This window comes from Ovis aries, chromosome 20, assembly GCF_016772045.2.
Source record: "Ovis aries strain OAR_USU_Benz2616 breed Rambouillet chromosome 20, ARS-UI_Ramb_v3.0, whole genome shotgun sequence".
NCBI classification, from domain to species: domain Eukaryota; kingdom Metazoa; phylum Chordata; class Mammalia; order Artiodactyla; family Bovidae; genus Ovis; species Ovis aries.
The window spans coordinates 45,612,516-45,634,067 of NC_056073.1; positions in this window are offsets into that span (position 1 = coordinate 45,612,516).

Here is a 21,552-nt window from a genome sequence, read left to right on the forward strand (position 1 = left end):
TATAGGAATTCAATTGATATAACAGCACTCTAATCAAACACCATTGTACTTACGTAATTCACATCCCCTTTGATCCAAATGTCGACCATTGGGACATGTTTCTCTGGAATCAAGAATTGACATTTGCGTTTTATATTTTCATCTGGTTGATGGGGAGTCAAAGTCATACTTCTCACAAAGGGGTCTGCAAAACTCTTCTGTAATATTGAGCTATGTTACAGGAGAAAATGTAGACATGCTAAGGCCAAGTGATTTACTCCGTCATTCAGTTAATCAATAGCAGGGCAAGGAGGAGACCAGAGTCACAGCACTCATTTGGCAAGTGAGCCTTATTAAGCAGTGTGGACTTATGTGTATCTGACACTCAGCCCGGAGTATCGAAATTGGACCACCGTCTCTCACAGGTGGAAATGTGTGTACAAGGCCTGTTAAACATGATATATTCCTAACGTACTGCAATTACTGAAACACCTGTGGCATAGAACATACTCTGTTCTTGAGGGGAAATGTGTAGCTCATTCAAACAGCGTGCCTCACATTTCATTGCCTTTACCTGCGGTTATATGATCTAGTGATTCCACGCTGGGGTAAGTCCCAAGAACTAGTTCTTAATTATAATGACTCTGGGTGTGACTGTGTTGATTTGTGGGCTGTATTTTTCTTAGAATTTTTGCTCATGTCAGTAGCCTCTTATGAAAAAATGTGTTTCCACTGTGTGTTTGACAGCTCTGGGAAAGCCATCCGCCTAAGTTATCAATGGGTGGAAAACACTCCCACACTGAAACAGGGCTCAGCATCCACTTAGGATCTGGAAATTCCCCCACTTAAGTCCTTGACTTCCAGAACACGCCTCAGGCACACGCTGCCCAACAGGTGGGAATCGGCTTGACCGAGGAGTTGCAGTTTTCTTTCCATGACACACTCAGCCTCGGGGACGCGAGTGCACATGTTTATACAGTCAGATGAGTTCAATCCTCGGTTGTTTGTGAGGGATAAAAGAGGGAGTGGGAAAAACATAAATAAAGGGTATGATGACATAACAAAGGTGAGAAGAAATAATTCTTGCAAGTCAACCTTCTGGCCAAAGAAGAGGGGGAAAAAAGCATCGTGACTATATTTTTTCATAGGTTTAATGGTAGTTTTCAGATTTTTCAGAATTCTGTTGTCTTGCTTAAATTTCCTATATAAATGGCATCTTTACAAAGAGCCCAGCTACATGCAGTAATAAGAGATGAGGGCACATGGTTTGTGAACAAAGTTGAAACTCTTTTTTTTTTTTTTTTTAAGCTGGGGATAGAATCTCACTGATGTTGGTTTTTTTCTACATCTATCACAGTACCAGGCAAAGAGACGGGAGAACAGTTAGTGCATAAAAAATACTGAGAAGCATAAATTATTAGACTGGAAGAATGTTTCAAGATAATATAGAATAGTAAATACCCACCCTAGCTTCCAACCCCCACAACACGTAATAAACCTTTGGAAATTAATAAATTTACCTCAGACAAGAAGTGGTCTGCACGAAGCCCAAGCTATCTGGAACAGGTAAACTCTGAACAGGTTTCCTGATTTCAAAGTCCACTTCTTTTCTACCATTTCCTCTTATTCCATTGATCTTTTAAGAAATTCATGGTTTAGACAAACGTACTATACTTATATTGAGTATCATTTGTGTTTTCTCCTTGTCTTCTTCCTCTTTTAAAAATATTTTGAGGATCTTAAAATATTTTAGATCCACTCTTATGATTATAGAATAATATAAAATCTGTGTCCCTAACAACCCATGTATGAAATTCAATACTAAACATATAAAGAGATGAAATCTCCTTTGCCATCCTTCCAGCTTGACCTGTAGTGGCCTTCTTTTTTGTGTGTGTGTGAGTGAATGTTGATCATTTTCAGACTTCACCTTACACTTTTACTACATACGTAAACTTCTCTAAAATGCCTAAATCTCTATAGCATTCTTTGTAAATTAAATGTCTTATAATTATATCATACCTACTGACATTTTCTTTTTGGCTTTGACTTATCCATGCTTATGTGTTTAGTATTAGTTGATTATTTTTAATGTCATATGTTATCCTATCATATAAGCATATTTCCCTTTAGCATTCATCGTCCTATCCAGGGTAGCTGTGTTGTATATGTAATGACTTAATTAGATCTTTTGGGTTTCTAAGCTTTGTTTTTGATTTTGTAGCTTTGTGTGTGTATGTATGTATACATACATATGTATATATTTTTATATATATGCAAATACTGATTAGTTCATCAACAACTGAAGATATATATATATATATGTATATTTGTGATTACATTCAGATTCAATTTATTGAATGCAGCATTCCGCTTTAACATCAAAGTGAAGTCGCTCAGTCGTGTCCGACTCTTTGAGACCCCATGGACTATATCCTGCCAGGCTCCTCTGTCCACGGAATTTTCCAGGCAAGAGTACTGGAGTGGGTTGCCATTTCCTTCTCCAGGGGATCTTCCCGACCCAGGGATTGAAGCCGGGTCTCCAGCACTGCAGGCAGACGCTTTACCCTTTGAGCATCAAAAGCAAACCCCAAATGAGCGGTAACACTGTTCATGATCCAAGTGAAAAGTCATGCCTGGGGAGAGAAAGCAAGAAATAAGAGGAAGTTGCGGACCAACCTGCCTAAATTCGTGTCCTGACTCCTCCACTTCTTACCTGCCTGACACTAGGCAATTTACCTCATCTGTGTGCCTCAGTTTACCTTATCTGAAAAATGGTGATAATAATAGTGGCTACTTCCTAAGCTTTTTGTGAGTGAAAATGCCTGTAAAGAACGTATAACCTTGCTTGCCTTACAACAAGCATTCAGTCAATGACAGGTATAATTTTTCACTGTTACAGAGAAGAGCAGCAGAGCCAAGCAGGTAGCAAGGGTTTTCTGGTGATGCCAGGATCCTAGCAGACACACGAGCACGATGAGAGAGTGAGGAGATGGTTCAGGCATAGTTTGTACAACATAGTGGAATCTATCTCCTTTTACCGTCTTGAAAGTTTTAAGAAGTAATGATCCTTATATACTTTAATCCTTAGTTCTTAACATAGAGACTGGGATACCACTGGTAATAAGTGAGAGAGAGAGAGAGAGAGAGAGAGAGAAGGAAAAGAGACTCAGGCATAAGTAGCACAGCGGGTGAGAATAATCACTGCTGAGCCCTGTAGATTACTGTGAGAACACACTTGGCTGTCTTTGCCAGCAGACTTACTGGCTGGAATCCGTTCTTTATGACCTCATTTTGTTTGGTGGCCCGCTTATTTCCTGTTTGATCAAAAAATGGCTTCTATTAATGGCCTATGCGCTGTTGATCATCTTTTGCCATAAAAGTTATTGAAAGAGAATTAGCTCCTGTTCCACACTAATTTACAGAGAATATCTTGTAAATATTTACATTTAATGCAAGCAATTGCTTTAAAAGAATTTAAAAACATTATAAAATTAAGGCTTTTTATATGCAGCGTTGATCATTACTTCAACACTCAGACTTTAAATATTTTTGTGATGCTTTCTAAATCCAAGAAATGAAAATCTGAGTATTTTAACTAACCACATTTCAAGGTAGAGTATATGTATTAGATTCAAAATTAACAATATACATAAAAGTAGTAGCCTCGCACAATTACACGCTGTAATTGTGCTGAATATAAAAAAAATTGCGTTAGGAGTAAGAGTTGGATATTTTACGGGCAGTGCATGAATTTTAAAAGTTATTTTCTACATTGAAAGTTACTCTCCAAAGTATAGAAATTAATATAATTAATAACTAGGGAAATTTGAATAATAGGGAAATTATATCCACACATTTTCTTATAAAATATTTTAAGTAAAATAACACTTTCTTTAATTTTAGTAAAACCTTCAACCAATAAACTCAGAGAAGTACCCTGTGCCATGACCGACTATTTTCTACCCATACAAGAAACAGTGTTAGTTCTTCACCCAGACTTAACATGCAACAGAACTCCATTGCTGTGACTTAATCCTTTTCCTCATATACCAAAAGAAAAATACAATAAAACAAAAACTTTTAATCACGGGTGGTTTCAGAGTCTTCAATTTTTTGGAATAAATAACATTTACTGGTTTTTAATGTTATGAGGGCACAATAGAATTTAGCACATAAATTACTGTAACTTATTATTATAGCACATAAATTATTATAAAGTCAACAAAATGTACTGAAAAGCAATTTTAATGTATTCTTTTTGCCTTTGCCGAAAAGCAATTATGACTTTATTCTTAATGTACAAGAAGGCTGCTTCCAGACTTCAAAGTGTTTTTTTTTTTTTTTTTGAGCTGTTGGGTATTGTTTTCCATTTTCACCTGTATTATGAAAGTTTTGAATAAATCTGTGTTCAGCATCTTTTTTAAGTGTGTTTCATCTTGAACGTCATGTACCAAATTCACATGGAAATGCTAAGGGACAAAAGTAACCTAACAATTCTGCATCAGTTCAGTTCAGTTCATTTCCTTTGCTCAGTTGTATCTGACTCTTTGTGACCCCATGGACTGTAGCTCTCCAGGCTTCCCTGTCATCACCAACTCCTAGAGCTTGCTCAAACTCATGTCCATTGAGTTGGTGATGCCATCCCAGCATCTCAACCTCTGTTGTCCCCTTCTCCTCCTGCCTTCAATATTTCCCAGCATCAGGGTCTTTTCCAATGAGTCAGTTCTTCGCATCAGGTGGTCAAAGTATTGGAGCTTCAGCTTCAGCATCAGTCCTTCCAATGAATATTCAGGACTGATTTCCTTGAGGATTGACTGGTCTGACACCCTTGCAGTCCAAGGGACTCTCAAGAGTCTTCTCCAACACCACAGTTTAAAAGCATCAGTTCTTTAGTGCTCAGCTTTCTTTATGCAATTCTGCATACTTTGGTTCAAACTATTCCAGGTTTAAATTGAAGTATAAAATCTTTAAAAGTATGTCACAGAGTTCCAAAACAAAAAGCAGTGAATAAATACAAATGCTCTCCTGACTAATTCTAGTTCTGTTCAAACACTTTTTCAAAGCAAAAATAATATTAAAAATAAAAGTTTTAAATTTAAAGATAAACTAACATTTGTTATGCAATATATTGGTTAGGGATGATTTTTAGCTGCTCCAATGAAGATCCCACAGTGGCTAAAACCAATAGAAAAGTGTTCCTTTTCCATGTGACAGTCTAAGTAACTGGAGACAGACATGGTGGTCTCATGGGGTTTTGGACCTAGGTTCTCTCTGTTTTCTGCTCGGCCACCCTCAATGCATGGCTTCACCTACTGGTCTAAGACAGGTGCTCCAGACTCCATCACTGCATTGAGCCATCTGAAGGTGAGAAAGGCAGGCCATGCATGTGGTGATTGCATTTCATAGACTAGAACTTGATCCTATGATTATTTCTTGGTGCCGCTGCTGCTCTGACAAATGCAGTCTTAATGCCAAGTGTCCAATAAGACACAGCTTCATTACCAAGGGGACAATGTGAAATTGGATATTTGGGGATGATTAGCCATCTTTGCTACAAAGCATTAAAAAGTTATGAAGCCAGAATATCTATTTTACCTAGCTTATGAAAAAAGAAATCAATTTATAGTATTTTTATAGAATCAATTTCTACTGAACTTGAATGGCAATTTTAGACTTAATGTCTGTATTCTCAGTATCCAAGCATTACGCATTTGAGCCTCTCAAATATATATTGCATTCTTCAAGAATACATTTCCAGATAAACTTTTTCAAAGAATACATTGTTTTTTTCCTAGTTTTACTTTCTTTCTGTATGTGTAACATTATGTAGCCAATAGAACAACAGCATAGTTGGTAAAATTAGATGTTAATATTACCATACTACTCTGGTTGCAGCCTACAATTCACTCACTTGGGACATGGCACAAGACTAGACTCATGCATTAAGTAACGTGTGTAGAATTTTACTTCAGAAAAACACAACAGAGTATAAAAAGGATGAAAAGTCTGAGAATGGCCCCTTTAATGAAGGGTAGAAGAACTGGAAAGTTTCAGCACTAAAGAGAGGAATAATAACAGTGTTTACATCTATGAAGCATCTTTTTTTTTTTTTTTTAATGAAAACCAGGTGACCTTGGCTCTTGGTCTCAAATAAGAAAATAGTGAAAAAAGAGTAAACTAAACTGAAACACATATAGACCATTAAGTATCAAATTCTTCCTAGAAGTCAGGTAATTCAGTTAGGAGAACATGGGCTTTAACACTAGAAAGACATTCAGTGAAATACACAAACCCAAAAGACTTCACAATCTTAGGGTTGGAAGTAGTATGGACGGATACCCAGAGGAAGGTTTTGTAGCAGATTTACTGGTACCTCATTCAATCTCTTGCCTGGAAAATCCCATGGGCAGACGAGCCTGGTGGGCTGCAGTCCATGGCGTCGCGAAGAGTCGGACACGACTGAACGACTTCACTTTCCCTTTTCACTTTCATGCATTGGAGAAGGAAATGGCAACCCACTCCAGTGTTCTTGCCTGGAGAATCCCAGGGACGGGGGAGCCTGGTGGGCTGCTGTCTATGGGGTCGCACAGAGTCGGACACGACTGAACAATTTAGCAGCAGCAGCAGCAGCATTCAATATCTATGTTTGAAACAAAATCTGTAGATGCTTTTGAAGTGGAAACACACTTCAAAGCTTAGGATTCTTTAGATTTTGTCTTATTAAAGAAAGAGAAGTAGACTGAGAACAGGAACTTTATTTTTGATGAAAATTCTTTTTTTAATATAAATTTATTTATTTTAATTGGAGGCTAATTACTTTACAGTATTGTATTGGTTTTGCCATACATCAATATGAATCTGCCACAGATATACACGTGTTCCCCACCCTGAATCCCCCCTCCCACCTCCCTCCCCACCCCATCCCTCTGGGTCATCCCAGTGCACCAGCCCCAAGCATCCTGTATCATGCATCGAACCTGGACTGATGTTGTCAACATCTAGCAGACAGTGGAAGAATTTTTTTTCCTTAACTGTTCCCATGACTGATACATTTTCATGAGGGTTACATTACTTACACCATAAGATACAATAACTGAACCTAAATTGCCTTAACAGTGAATATTCAAATAAAAACATAGGAAATTCCAAATACACATCTTTCTTACCGTATTTATTATAATAAAAATTATATAATGATGCCAGGAAAATTGCAGGCACATTTTGACTTATACTTAGTGAGCAACTTTATTCTAACATATAACTTCATTTACTTTTAATATGAAAAAATGTGTTTCACACTGTCCTATCTCATCTTTCACAAATATGATGTAATTCAGTGTGCTGCTGATGCCAGGACATTTTCCATAAGTTAGGTGATTAATTCATCAGTGTATAATCCATTCATAGCAAAAGAGAAACTGTATTAAACTGTTATGCTATTAACGATACGTTCTCCTGAAATTTAAGCACAAAACTAACTGTAGTTAGTTTAGTGTTGATTGTCTGTTAGCATGTATCTTAGTACATGCTTCTCTGCTCACTGATATATGGAGGTAGAGAGCATTGCCCCGTGGTGGAATCCCAGCTCTGTCACGTTCTAGCGGTGTATCACTGGATAAGTTCTTAGCCTCTCTGAGCCTGAATTTTAGTAGCTGGGTTTTAAAAGCATCAAAGATAAGGTATATAAAATGTAGGATATGTGATGCATGTAATCAATAAGTTTACATCTGATATTTCATAATGTTCAATAAATAGGCATTAAAAAAACCAACGTCATTAGTTTGAGCAATAACATAACCACGTGAACAATACTCGTTATCTGATGGGGTCATTAACAACTAGAAAATATATAGGTAAAATGTAAAAAACACATAAAATATTAAGAAATTCTGAATGTACATCATTAAAAGATTATTCAGACAAGAGGCTAAATAATGCATCACAATTCTCTGCCAGTCACTTAACGATTTGTTTAGGTGAAGGTATCTGTTTCTCGTGTGAACCACTAGACACAACAACTCAGATAAAAACTGGAATAACTGGATTTGTCCTCCAAGATGACCCATTTGTATTTTACTACAATATATATTGTACTGGAGTAGATCCTGACCCTTTGAAACTAGAGAATGGCCTACTTACTTTTTTCTAATTTAAGGTCATTTCTAAAATACATATCTGAATTCACTGTAGATCATAGTGGCATTTATGACTTATGATATATAAACTTCATAAACCGGTGTTTCTTTTATAAGCTTTTAGAGTCTTGACGTGTTTAGGATTTTCAAGCATTCAGTTCAGTTCAGTCGCTCAGTTATGTCCAACTCTTTGCGAACCCATGAATCGCAGCACGCCAGGCCTCCCTGTCCATCACCACTCTCACGGAGTTCACTCACACTCACGTCCATCGAGTCCGTGATGCCATACAGCCATCTCATCCTGGGTCGTCCCCTTCTCCTCCTGCCCCAAATCTCTACCAGCATCAGAGTCTTTTCCAATGAGTCAACTCTTCGCATGAGGTGGCCAAAGCACTGGAGTTTCAGCTTTAGCATCATTCCTTCCAAAGGAATCCCAGGGTTGATCTCCTTCAGAACGGACTGGTTGGATCTCCTTGCAGTCCAAGGGACTCTCAAGAGTGTTCTCCAACACCACAGTTCAAAAGCATCAACTCTTCGGCGCTCAGCCTTCTTCACAGTCCAACTCTCACATCCATACATGACCACAGGAAAAACCATAGCCTTGACTAGACGGACCTTAGTCAGCAAAGTAATATCTCTGCTCTTGAATATACTATCTAGGTTGGTCAAAACTTTCCTTCCAAGGAGTAAGTGTCTTTTAATTTCATGGCTGCAGTCACCATCTGCAGTGATTTTGGAGCCCCCCAAAGTAAAGTCTGACACTGTTTCTACTGTTTCCCCATCTATTTCCCATGAAGTGATGGGACCAGATGCCATGATCTTTGTTTTCTGAATGTTGAGCTTTAAGCCAACTTTTTCACTCTCCTCTTTCACTTTCATCAAGAGGCTTTTTAGCTCCTCTTCACTTTCTGCCATAAGGGTGGTGTCATCTGCATATCTGAGGTTATTGATATTTCTCCCGGAAGTCTTGATTCCAGCTTGTGTTTCTTCCAGTCCAGCGTTTCAAGCATTAGTGTTCTCTTATTAGGGTATCTTTAAGAGATATAGGGTTGCTGTCTGTCTATGTTGGAACTGCTTTCATAGACACTTTAGCAAGTTTGTGGTCCTCTCTTCTTAAACCCAAATTAGAGAAAAGAAGTTAAACTGGCCATACAGAGAGTTCAAGAGAATCAGAGTTTCACTCATTCACTTATTCTTCGAGCAACGTTTTCGCTCATTCATTGCAGATCAATAATGCATCTATCAGCCCTCAAGGCACTATTATAAGGAATTCTCTTCCTGTCTTTTATGAAACTGTCAGGGTACACCTCCCATTACCATCCAGCTCAAGTAAAGGAGGTTGTAAGGAAGCAGGATTTTTAAATCCATAATTAAAATAGTACACTTTTTATATAGAATCCTATCATATACTTCATGTCAGCAAGCATTATTAAGCAAAATATTATATGAACAGAATTCCAAAACTGATGATCAAATCTAGCATTATTTCAATGTGGATCCCTCTATTGAAAGTCATGGTTTTAAAAGGATCTAAGCTTCCTGTCACAGATCTGAAAGTAATCCCAGTTTTAAATGAACGAAATTCAAGGATGCTGAGAGCGGAACAGAAGTTGACAGTCTATAAATGTGAGCCTCATAGTCTTCTCCCTTTGTGTTTAGACGTCTCGTTCAAGGTGTTTCCGCTGAGAACAGGGATATGGAGTGGTCTAGGGTTAAAGGAGACATAGAACCTACGAAACTCAAGGATTCGCTGTCCAGCCTCATCATTTACTCTAACGTCTTTTGTTGGTGGTGGTGGTGCTGGTGGTGCTCATTCAGTCACGTCCGACTCCTTGTGACCCCGTGGACTGTAGCCCGGCAGGCTCCTCTGTCCATGGGATTCTCCAGGCAAGAATACTGGAGTGGGTTGCCATTTTAGGTAAGTTATTTAACTTTTCAGAATTGCTACTGTCTCTTTTTAAAACATAGATGATAATTACATCATTGCTTATTGGGGTAACTAATTGAAATAATATATGGAAAAGTGTTGGTCACTATTAAACTGTTGGTAATTATTCCATAGGTCATTACTGAAAATTTATGAGAAAAGTATTACATTTTCTACTCAATTTGTTTCATATTGTGTTCTATACATGTCCATACACATGTTCTATACACGTGTACTATACAGGCCATGGAATTCTCCAGGCCAGAATCCTGGCATGGGTAGCCTATCTCTTGTCTCAGGATCTTCCTGACCCAGGAATCGAACCTGGGTCTTCTGCATTGCAGGCAGATTCTTTACCAACTGGGCTATCAGGGAAGCCCGACTTTCACTTCCCTGTCCCATTAGAAAAAGCAAATATTATTGAACAATTTGCTACTCAAGATTTCCAGCAACAGAACTGTCATGAAAACAATGTGAAGAAGATATTTGAACAACTACTTCTTCATCTTTAAATAATGTGTGATGGACCTTGCTGGACATCAGTGTTCATCATGGGAGTGGGGTCACCTTCCTGAAGATCATTAGGTGCAGATGAAGCGCATACAGCCAGCTGCCCCGGAGGAGTCGTCGTCCAGGGATCCATGTCACAGCTGAGATGGCATTAGGTGATCTCCAGAGGCTGACAGGTCATGAAGGCAAATTAACTCCATATTGTGAGTGGGAGGAAACCTCTACAGTCTTTGACAATAGCTGGAGGAAGAGCTCCAGATCGCTATGGAAGGCTCATCAGACCAGAACCCAGGTGGAAGGCAGCTCTTAGGCAGATCAAAGCTAGTGAGAAGAGTAATCTAATGTGAAGCTGCCACAGTTTGACCCATCTCAGAGGTCCTGGGGACACTGATTGACAGGGAGCAGACTAGGGCATCATGACAAATACTGAGACGTGAAGTCAGAACTCTGTATGCTTAACACTTGAGTCAAAGTAATCATTTATCCTTCTTCAGAGCTTGCTAGACATGGTTTCCTAATGATTGGCATAGACAATTAGGCCTGGCATATGTAAGAGAAATGGTGATGCTCTAATGTGCCAATCATGTTTTGGAACGTGCTATCCTTTGTTTTTACGGAAAGACCATTGTGAAGGCTTCAATCAGGAGGGGTGACAGAGATACTCAGGAGCATAGGGAAGCAAAACAATCATTGCTCCCCAGGAGCTGCTCCAGGGCAGAGTTTCTAAACTTCCATTTGTCACATATACATTCTTGAATTATTAGACTCAGCCCGTAAACTCTGCAAAGGCAGGGATTTTGTATCCTTTATTTTGAAGCTCTGCGTATATGGCTGATGTTCAGTTCTTCATTCAGGATGTGTTATGTTGAGTAGGAACTCCACATATGTAGTGACTTATGTTTAAATTTAAATGTTGCTTCAATAGTTCTTGTTCTGAGGGATTACACAAAGGCATACAGTGCTGTGCTTAGTCGCTCAGTCGTGTCTGATTCTTTGCGACTCCATGGACTGTAGCCCGTTAGGTTCCTCTGTCCATGGGGATTCTCCAGGCAAGAATACTGGAGTGGGTTGCCATGCCCTCCTCCAAACAAAGGCAAACTACTGCTACTACTACTGATAATAGGCCACTGAATGATCTGCTGGTCCTCATTCAGGGATCTGCCAGCCTCCTGATGAACTTGGAACATGCACTAGAGCTTGTCGCTCAAGGACCATACTGCTCTGCTGTGATTTGGGCCAAGAAAACGAATGCCTCTTGTTCTTTTTCCCTCTTGCTCTCTTCTGATTTCATTTCTTATAAAACCTAAGTCACACTAGAGACATTACTTGAAGTGACTCTGGGAGACAGAATTTTTTAGCCTTTCAGCTTTTTCATAATAGGAAAACACACTAGCTGTCATCAGAGTAGCTGTGCAGCAAACCAGTCTACAGCATCTGACAGTCCCCTTATCACCGCATGGTATTGGATTAATTTCTGTTTGTTTTTCATTATTTGTCTCCCACAGGTAGATCATAAGCTCCAAGAAAGAACATATCGCTTTGGTTTTGTTTGCTTTTGTATCTCTATACCTGGAAAAGTCTGGCACTCTGGGGGCACTTCTTAAATACTTCTAAATGTAGAATGAGTGGATAATTGAAATAATGGATACGCAGCCATGCCTGAGAAGGATAACTATACTTTGTGTTTTGAAAATAAAGCCCTGGACAAGAAGGTTAGAGAACATGGAGGAAATAAATGGAGAAAGACAGCAAAAAATTGAACAATATCCCCTGTTCATGTATTTGAAGATACAATATTGTTAAAATGTGCAAAGCATACTACCCAAAGCAATGCATAGACTTACTGAAATTTCTATCGTAGTTCCAATGAAATTTTTTACAGAGGTAGAAAAAACAATCCTAAAATGTATATGGAATCACAGAAGACTCTGAGTAGCCAAAGTAATTCTGAGAAATGAGAACAAGGCTGGAAGCATCACACTCTAAACTATACTACAAAGCTAGAGTAATCAAAGCAGGATTATACTGACATAAAAACAGACACATTCATCAGTGGAACAGAATAGAGACTCAGGAACAAACCTGTGAATATATGGTCAATTAATTTACAATAAAGGAGTCAAGACTACACAGTGGGGAAAGGATAGTCTCTTCAATGAATGCAAGGGTATTTTTTTTAAAGGGTTAATGGAAAAAATTGCTGTTTGTATTGTCTCAGCTGGACTTGAGGACATTACTGATGTTCATCATCATAATCTTCTACCCCCCTTTCTAGAATTTCTACACTTTCCACTGGTGTTTAGACTCATCTGGGTAACTTGATTGATTTGGAAACCCAGGTCTTCATTCCTGAGCAGTCTAAGATAATTGCATCTTGTCTTTGTTGGACCATAGCTGCTGCAACTGTTTACTGTTATCACCAGAAACAGAAACACCAAAAGACACCCCTGTGAATCCTGTGGGTCAGTTATCCCTCCCTGTCCTCATTAGAGTGACTTACATACAGTCCATGGGGTCGGAGAGTCAGACGCGACTGAGGGACCAAGCACAGCACAGCACATCCCAGATCTCAAGCAATTCTTTTCCTTGTCCAAAGTGACCAGGCAGTCATCATAGCTCCAGTTCAGTTCAGTTCAGTTGCTCAGTCATGTCTGACTCTTTGCGACCCCATGAATCGCAGCACGCCAGGCCTCCCTGTCCATCACCATCTCCCGGAGTTCACTCAGACTCATGTCCATCGAGTCGGTGATGCCATCTAGCCGTCTCATCCTCTGCCGTCCCCTTCTCCTCCTGCCCCCAATCCCTCCCAGCATCAGAGTCTTTTCCACTGAGTCAACTCTTCACATGAGGTGGCCAAAGTACTGGAGTTTCAGCTTTAGCATCATTCCTTCCAATGAACACCCAGGACTGATCTCCTTCAGAATGGACTGGTTGGATCTCTTTGCATGTGAACCGTGAACTTCCAGATGTTCAAGCTGGTTTTAGAAAAGGCAGAGGAACCAGAGATCACATTGCCAACATCTGCTGGATTATGAAAAAAACAAGAGAGTTCCAGAAAAAGATCTATTTCTGCTTTATTGACTATGCCAAAGCCTTTGACTATGTGGATCACAACAAACTGTGGAAAATTCTGAAAGAGATGAAAATACCAGACCATCTGACCTGCCTCTTGAGAAACCTATATGCAGGTCAGGAAGCAACAGTTAGAACTGGAAATGGAACAGACTGGTTCCAAATAGGAAAAGGAGTATGTCAAGGCTGTATATTTCACCTGTTTATTTAACTTCTATGCAGAGTACATCATAGCTCCAAGGTCAGTGGAAAACTTACTGGATCTCCTGGTGAAAGCATTTCCCTGTTTTGGAACCAAGATTTCTGCTCTGGAAGAGGTCAAGAATGTGAAGACAGGATGTTCACATCCCATAAACAAATCACGGGGAATAGTGTTGGGAGACTAGAAGTAAGTGAGTGGACAAATTCATAGTAGGGAAATGCTAATAAGACTGGAGTGACTATGCTAGTATATTAGATAATAGACTTAGAGTGTATTACAAGAGATAAGGAGAAACATTTCAAAATGATTAATGTACTCATCAAGAAATGATGACAAGCATAAAAAACATGTAAAATTTGACAGAATCAAAGAAATAAATGTATAATTTTACATTTATACTTACAGACTTTATTGCCACTCTCTTAACAATGAACAGAACAAATAAGCAAAACGTTAAAACTCAGAAGACATAGAGGATATGAACACTATTAATTATCTTCATCTAATTGATAATTACAGAATACTACAGACTATAGCTGCAGAATACACACTATTTTCAAATACATTCAGTATACCCATCAAGGTGTATGCTGGGCCGTAACATGTCTCAGTACACTTAACATGATTGGGATCTTACAGAGTATGTTCTCTGACCCCAGTAGAATTGAATTAAAAATGTGTAACAGTAAGATATTTAAGAAGACCTTAAGGTTTTGGAAATTAAATAATGTATATCTGTCAAATATATGGGTCAAATAAGAATTCACAAGAAAAATGAGAAAATATTTCAAACTGAATGAAAATGAAACATATTGAAATTTGGGGAATGTTGTTAAAACAGGACTCTGTGATCTTCTCTGGAAATCCTCTGTTGTGCTTATTGATATTTGCTAAGTTATTGATGGGTAGGACACTAACAGTTCTGATACAAATTCTGGAGTTGGTGATGGACAGGGAGGCCTGGCGTGTGACTATTCACGGGGTTGCAAAGAGTCGGATACGACTGAGCGACTGAACTGAACTGAAGTTATTGATGGGTAGGACGCTAACAATTCTGATACAAATTCTGGAGTTGGTAGTCTTGCCCGTCTTGGGGGGAAAGTAGTAATGTTATCTAGTGCTGGAAATACTGGTTTTCTATTTCTTTTTCTCTCCTAAGAATCATTGGCAACTTGAACACATGAGGAGTTCAAGATATTGGAAGTTATCTATGTAATTGGAAGTTACATATTGGAAGAAGCTTCCATGATATATTTTTACTCACAACACTCTGATAGCAAATGTGCCAGATTTTTTTCACACTCACAACCAATTCTCTAACTTAGTAACAGTGTTAGTCGCTCAGTCGTGCCCAACCCTCTGTGATCCCATGCAGTGTACCCTGCCGGGCTCCTCTGTCCTTGAATTTGTCCAGGCAAGAATACTGGAGTTGGTAGCCAGACTTCCCTGGTGGCTCAGATGGTAAAAGCGTCTGCCTACAATGTGAGAGACCCGGGTTTGATCCCTGGGTCAGGAAGATCCCCTGGAGAAGGCAATGGCTCTGCCTACAATGTGAGAGACCCGGGTTTGATCCCTGGGTCAGGAAGATCCCCTGGAGAAGGCAATGGCACCCCACTCCAGTACTCTTGCCTGGAAAATCCCATGGACAGAGGAGCCTGGTGGGCTACAGTCCATGGGGTCGCAATGAGTCAGACACGACTGAGTGACTTCACTTTCACTTTCTTTTCTTCTCCAGGGAAATCTTCTCAGCTCAGGGACTGAACCCCGGGTCTCCTGCATTGCAGGTGGATTGTTTACCATCTGAGCCACCAGGGATGCCCTAGTCATTAAATGGGTGTCCAAAGTTCCATTCCGCCGCTAAGTACCCGGTGTTAGCGCAGAGCCCATAGGTTGGGGCTCAGTCCTCCAAGGCTGTCCACACCATCAGCTGCCGATCACAGGGCCTCCTGTAAGTCTGGTGCAGAGGGTGCCGGAATCCCTTCCTCGGGTGCAACCCTTTCCTTGAATGCAGGACAGCACTGTATGTACTAGATCATTGTAAAGGACACAACTCAGGATATTCAAACGAAAGAAATGGGTGCAGTCAGTTACTTTCATAGGTGGGGACATGGGTCTTCCATGCCCTCTCTGGGCCCACCACTCTCCCAGAAATTCTCTGCGTTCACCAATTTGGAAGCCTTCTGAACTTTGTTTTCTAGGAGTTTTATGTAAGTTCCATTACTAAAGGATGGTTGATCAAATTATTGGAGATTGGTGATTAACCCGATCTCCAATCTCTCAGCCCCAGAGTCCTGGGATGGGGCTGAAGTTCCAAACATCTAAGCACTTGATTGATTCCTTTGGCAACTAGCCCCCAACTAGGCAATTCAGAGGTCCACCAAGAATCACCTTGTTAGCATAAACCACCTATAGTTGAAAGGGGCTTGTTGTGAATAACAAAAGATGCTCCTCTCACCCTTCTCACCCAGGCAAGTCCAAGGGTTTTAGAGGCTTTATGCCAGAAGCCACAGAGGAAGAATAAATACTTATTTCTTATCACATTGCAATACCGCAACTTGCTATTAGGAAGCCAACTGATCCATATTAAACTGTAGGGTCCTTTCTACTTAAAGAGTGTCTTTTAAGAATTATCTCTTGGTCTCATTGGTTGGCTTAAGCCACTTGGAATGAAAATGTATTAACTTATTAGGAAAACTAACTTGTTACTGTATCCTAAAGGACATAATTTCCTATTTCAATCAATTATCAAATGCATATATGTGTACATAATTTCTTCATGCTGTACACAATTTTATGTAGTCAACCAAGTTTGGTCTTATGTCTCCGAGAAAAAAGTTTTCACTTGAAAATTTCTGTATTTCTTTTAGAATATAATCGATGAGGAACGTAGATAGAATTTCACAGTGAGAATCTCTCTTGTAATATGCAACATAAACGAGTGGTTTATTTCATATTCTTTTTATCTCTTGTTTGACTTGTCCTGAAAGACTAAGTATAGTCCATGTTAAGGAATTTTCTTCGATGAAATAAAGTTTCCAATACAGCAACTAATGAAATGCTCAGTGGGGTAAGGCCGCATCATGGCTCCATCACTGTGCAGACAACGTTTGTCACTAATAAGCCCTGAAATCGTCAAATGCCTAGGAACCTGCTTCCTTCCATTCCTCACTTGAAAATTAACAGAATTATGCTCCCTCTCGGTTCGCTTACACACAATGAAGCAAAATGAACATGATTTTCCTAGTGCAATAAATTGTGCTTCACTCATTTTTGGAGTAGTGAAATTGACTTGAATAAAAGGTTATTGGGATGTTTTAGATCTCCACTGTTTGATCCGTCTACATTTAGAGAGAGGTTTGTTTATATTCAGTGGGGCAAGCCAAAGGGCATACAGTTGAATGAGATGTCTTAAATCGAAGACAACATTTACATGTGTGTAGGCCCATAAGGGGTTTCCCCGGTGGCGCTAATGGTAAAGAATCCACCGCCAATGCAGGAGACACAGGAGATGGGGTTCAATCCCTGTTCAGGGAAGATCCCCTGGGGGAGGGTGTGGCAACCCACGCCAGTATTCTTGCCTGGAGAATCCCATGGACAGAGGAGCCTGGCGGGCTACAGTCCATAGTGTTGCAAAGAGTCAGACACAACTGAAGTGACAGTCCGCATGCAGGCACGTAGGGCCATAAGTGAGCGAGAAGGCTGGAAACATTTGGTTTTGTACTTCTAGCCATTATGTTCTGAGTAAAGAATTCTTTTACAAAGATGAGGAAAATTCCCCTCACTTGAACAGAAATGACAATGTTTCCTATGCAAATAGAAATCCTCATTTGATGTCAATATCGTATGGTAAATTAACAACCATAGTATCATTCATGTGCACAGTCCATTTACCTTTTCAGCAAATGGATCATTTGTTCATCTCAAAGGAATTTCTGAGAGCAGAAAAAGCAGAATGTGTGTGAAGAAGAAGATAACAGTTTGTACCAAAGAGAGTATCAGGAGTTCAGCTTCTAACTTTACAAAAGCTTATAGATAAATACCACTTCCCCCAACTTGTTATGCTTGCTATTAAAGTTCTGGATATTTCCCGTTTCAATGGGAATCCGTTTCCCAAACTGTCTGCTTTGGGTAGTGTGGGTAGTGTTGTATACAACAGGGATATTCCATAATTCCTTCATACAAAGAGACTGAATTTAAAATAGACTAAAGTAAACATCCCTGGGCCTTTTGTTTGATGTTAGAGCAGAGCTGGGAGGAAAAGGGCATGCATGTTACATAAGCATATGTGGACAAACGATATGATGCTCTGGCCAGGATATTTAGTTGTGGTTCACTGAAGCACAGTGCCCTTTAAACAAACGCATGGTGAGAAGTACCCTCTGTATCCAGCCAGGGTGTCTCAGGCTGTGCAGAAAGTGAGAGAATGTTGTGTGGTCATTGTGTTAGTCACTCAGTCATGTCTGACTCTTGTCGACCCCATGGGCTGTAGCCTGCCAGTCTCCTCTGTTCATGGAATTCTCCAAGCAAGCATACTGAAGGTGGTAGCCATTGCCTTCTCCAGGGCATCTTCCCAACCCAGGGATTGAACCTCCTGCATTGCAGGTGGATTCTTAACCATCTGAGCCACCAGGGCAGCCTGAGGGAATGGGAGGGAGTCAAAGAAAATAGAATCAAAAGGACAGCAGTCTTGGTTCCAATCATCAAGAGATGCAGAGGTCGCACAAAGATTTCTGAAACATCAGCCTAAGGAATCCTAGAGAAAATCAGATTCTACCTATAGACACAATGAAGACTAAAGATGTGTTTACACTCTCTCAGAAGTATCCTGTCATAGATACCCTTCTTCCAGTTCCTTCTGAGGGTTTTTATCACCTTCAATGCAAGACAAATTCAGCATAGTTTGAAGTGTGTTCTCCTTGGGATCGGTCTACCTGAAAACTGAAAGGGGACTTTCTGTTTTCCGTGGGCTTTGTGGTCTGTAGGCTTGGTTACAAGCTAGATGATCAAGCTTGGTTACAGCATAATGGAATTCCCTGGTAGCTCAGCTAGCAAAGAATCTGCCTGCAATGCAGGAGACCCTGGTTCAATTCCCGGGTCAGGAAGATCCGCTGGTGAAGGGATAGGCTACCCACTCCAATATTCTTGGGCTTCGCTAGTGGCTCAGATAGTAAAGAATCTGCCTGCAATATGGGAGATCTGGGTTTGATCCCTGGATTTGGAAGATCCCCTTGAGGAGGGCTGGCAATCCACTCCAGCATTCTTGCCTGGAGAATCCTCATGGACAGAGGAGCCTGGCTACAGTCCATGGAGTTGCAAAGTGTTGGACACAACTGAGCGACTAAGCATACACATAGCATAACAGGTTACACTGGTATACCAGGGACTACTTTTGACTAAAAGTGGGTCTGGCTTGCAGCTATTATTTCTTTAAAAATAGGCCGTAGGTTAATTGTGACTGAGTTGCCTCATCTCCAAGTACCTGGCCACACTATGCAAGAGAAAGGACTATGTCCAGCTGCCTTCAAGGCTACAATGGTCTCCCCAACACCCAGGATGCTCAGAAGATGCACCTTCTGAGATCTGCTGCCAGAAGACCCTTCTCACACATGGGGACCCAGTCAGCACCCAGATAACTCACTTTGCTTTTCTTTAAATGAAGGAGGGAGAATATGTAGCCCTTATTTTCTGTCTTTGTCTGGGAGCCTCCTCTTTCTTGCCCTCTGGTCTATAGGGAAGAGCGCTAACCTCAAAGCTTGTTTGGGTCTTACTTCTATCAACAAGGCTATCTCTGTATAAAGACCCTCCATTCAGGAAGAAACAAACTATCCACCACACCTTCTTCCATTCCTGACACTTAAATATCACTTCCAAATCAGACTGATTAAAATGGGATGTTAGTGCTGCTGCTGCTGCTGCTAAGTCACTTCAGTCGTGTCCGACTCTGTACGATCCCATAGACGGCAGCCCACCAGGCTCCCCGGTCCCTGGGATTCTCCAGGCAAGAACACTGGAGTGGGCTGCCATTTCCTTCTCCAGTGCATAAAAGTGAAAAGTGAAAGTGAAGTCGCTCAGTCATGTCCAACCCTCAGTAACCCCATGGACTGCAGCCTACCAGGCTCCTCTGTCCATGGGATTTTCCAGGCAAGAGTACTGGAGTGGGGTGCCACTGCCTTCTCTGGGGATTTCAGTAACTTCTGTTAAAAATATCAGTCATTTATGGGACTTCCTGGTGGTCCAGTAGTTAAGACTTCGTCTTCCAGTGCAGGACATGTGGGTTCCATTCCTGGTCAGGGAGCTAAGATTCCCACGTGCTTTGTGGCCAAAAAATACAAAACATAGAATGGAAGCAACACTATAACAATGAAGACTTTCAAAAAAACATCACTTATTTGTTTAATGGAAAGCATCAGAGTTGAGTGACAACCCACAGAATCTCCATAACCAATGAGCAACACAGGGGCTGGGGGTGGGGGTACCATTTTTAGAGCAGCCTTCCTATCAAGGCCTTCTCCTCCCTTCTCATCTCGCTCAAATTTGTTCTGTCAGAGAGGGGTGTTTTATCATAGCTCACTCCTACATTTAATCGTATTTGAGAAGATTGTTAAACACAATGAGAGATTATCTTCATGGCACGATTTATTCCAACGACATACTCAAACATGTATCTTGCTTAGTGAGATAAAGCTTAATACTGTGAGTCAAAGGATTTTTGTTAGGGAAAATGATGATCAAAGTCAAGTTATCTCTATTTTATTTTCTCAAAAAACGCATTCTTATAATTCTTTCTGAACTGACTTTTCATTTTTTCCCCAGGTGAGCCATCATCACAGCATAACTCACTCCTTTTGGGAAATGGACATCTGAATAAACGGGATAGAGGCCGTTTAAGAGAGTCCAGCCATAAGTACCAGACTCGGTCTCCTGCCTCTGTTTCTAGCAGAGCCCATTTCAGGGTGCGGCACAGCTATTTCTAAATCAAAGGCTTACTTTTATTTCTATTTTCAAATTTATGTTCAAGTATTATCCTAGTTATGTGTTTGCAACCTAGGTTTTACAAACCCCAGAAAGCTTCCAGTTGCCTCAAATGACACCATGATCTCAAATTTTTCTCTTGGCAGTGATTTTTTAAAATTTACTTTTAGTACTAAAGACTATGATTTTATACAGTCCTTTGAAAATGAGAAATTAATTGGTGAGATTTCTTAAGTGGTCTTTGGCTCTTCCAGAGAATTAATGCAATTTAAAAAATAATCAATGCATTTTTTTCTCAGGCCATATTTTCTAGCAGACAATGATATGCAAAGTAAGCTCACATAAACTGCTGCTAATGATAATTCTGCAAAATGCATATGAAATCTTCCACTGTCACTAATTGTCAATCAGTTCACATGGGGTTAATACGACTTTAAAAATCAGTCTCATTACTTACTGGTTTGTGGTATTTCATTCATTTTATTTCAAAAGCTATTGCTTGAAACATTGAATACCAGGTGATGTATCAATATATAAAGACAAATTTGCCAGAAAGAATCTGACTGGCCACAGCTAGACCTTTAGCTATCATCTGACATAAATCATCCTGTAAATACATATCACAGTAGCAAAAGAAGAAATGAATAAATGCATTAACCTAATACATATTCCAGATAATGACCTTACTTAACACTGAATTAGCAACCTCAGAATTAAGCAATAAGCAACTGTTTACACTCCTGGTTATTTTT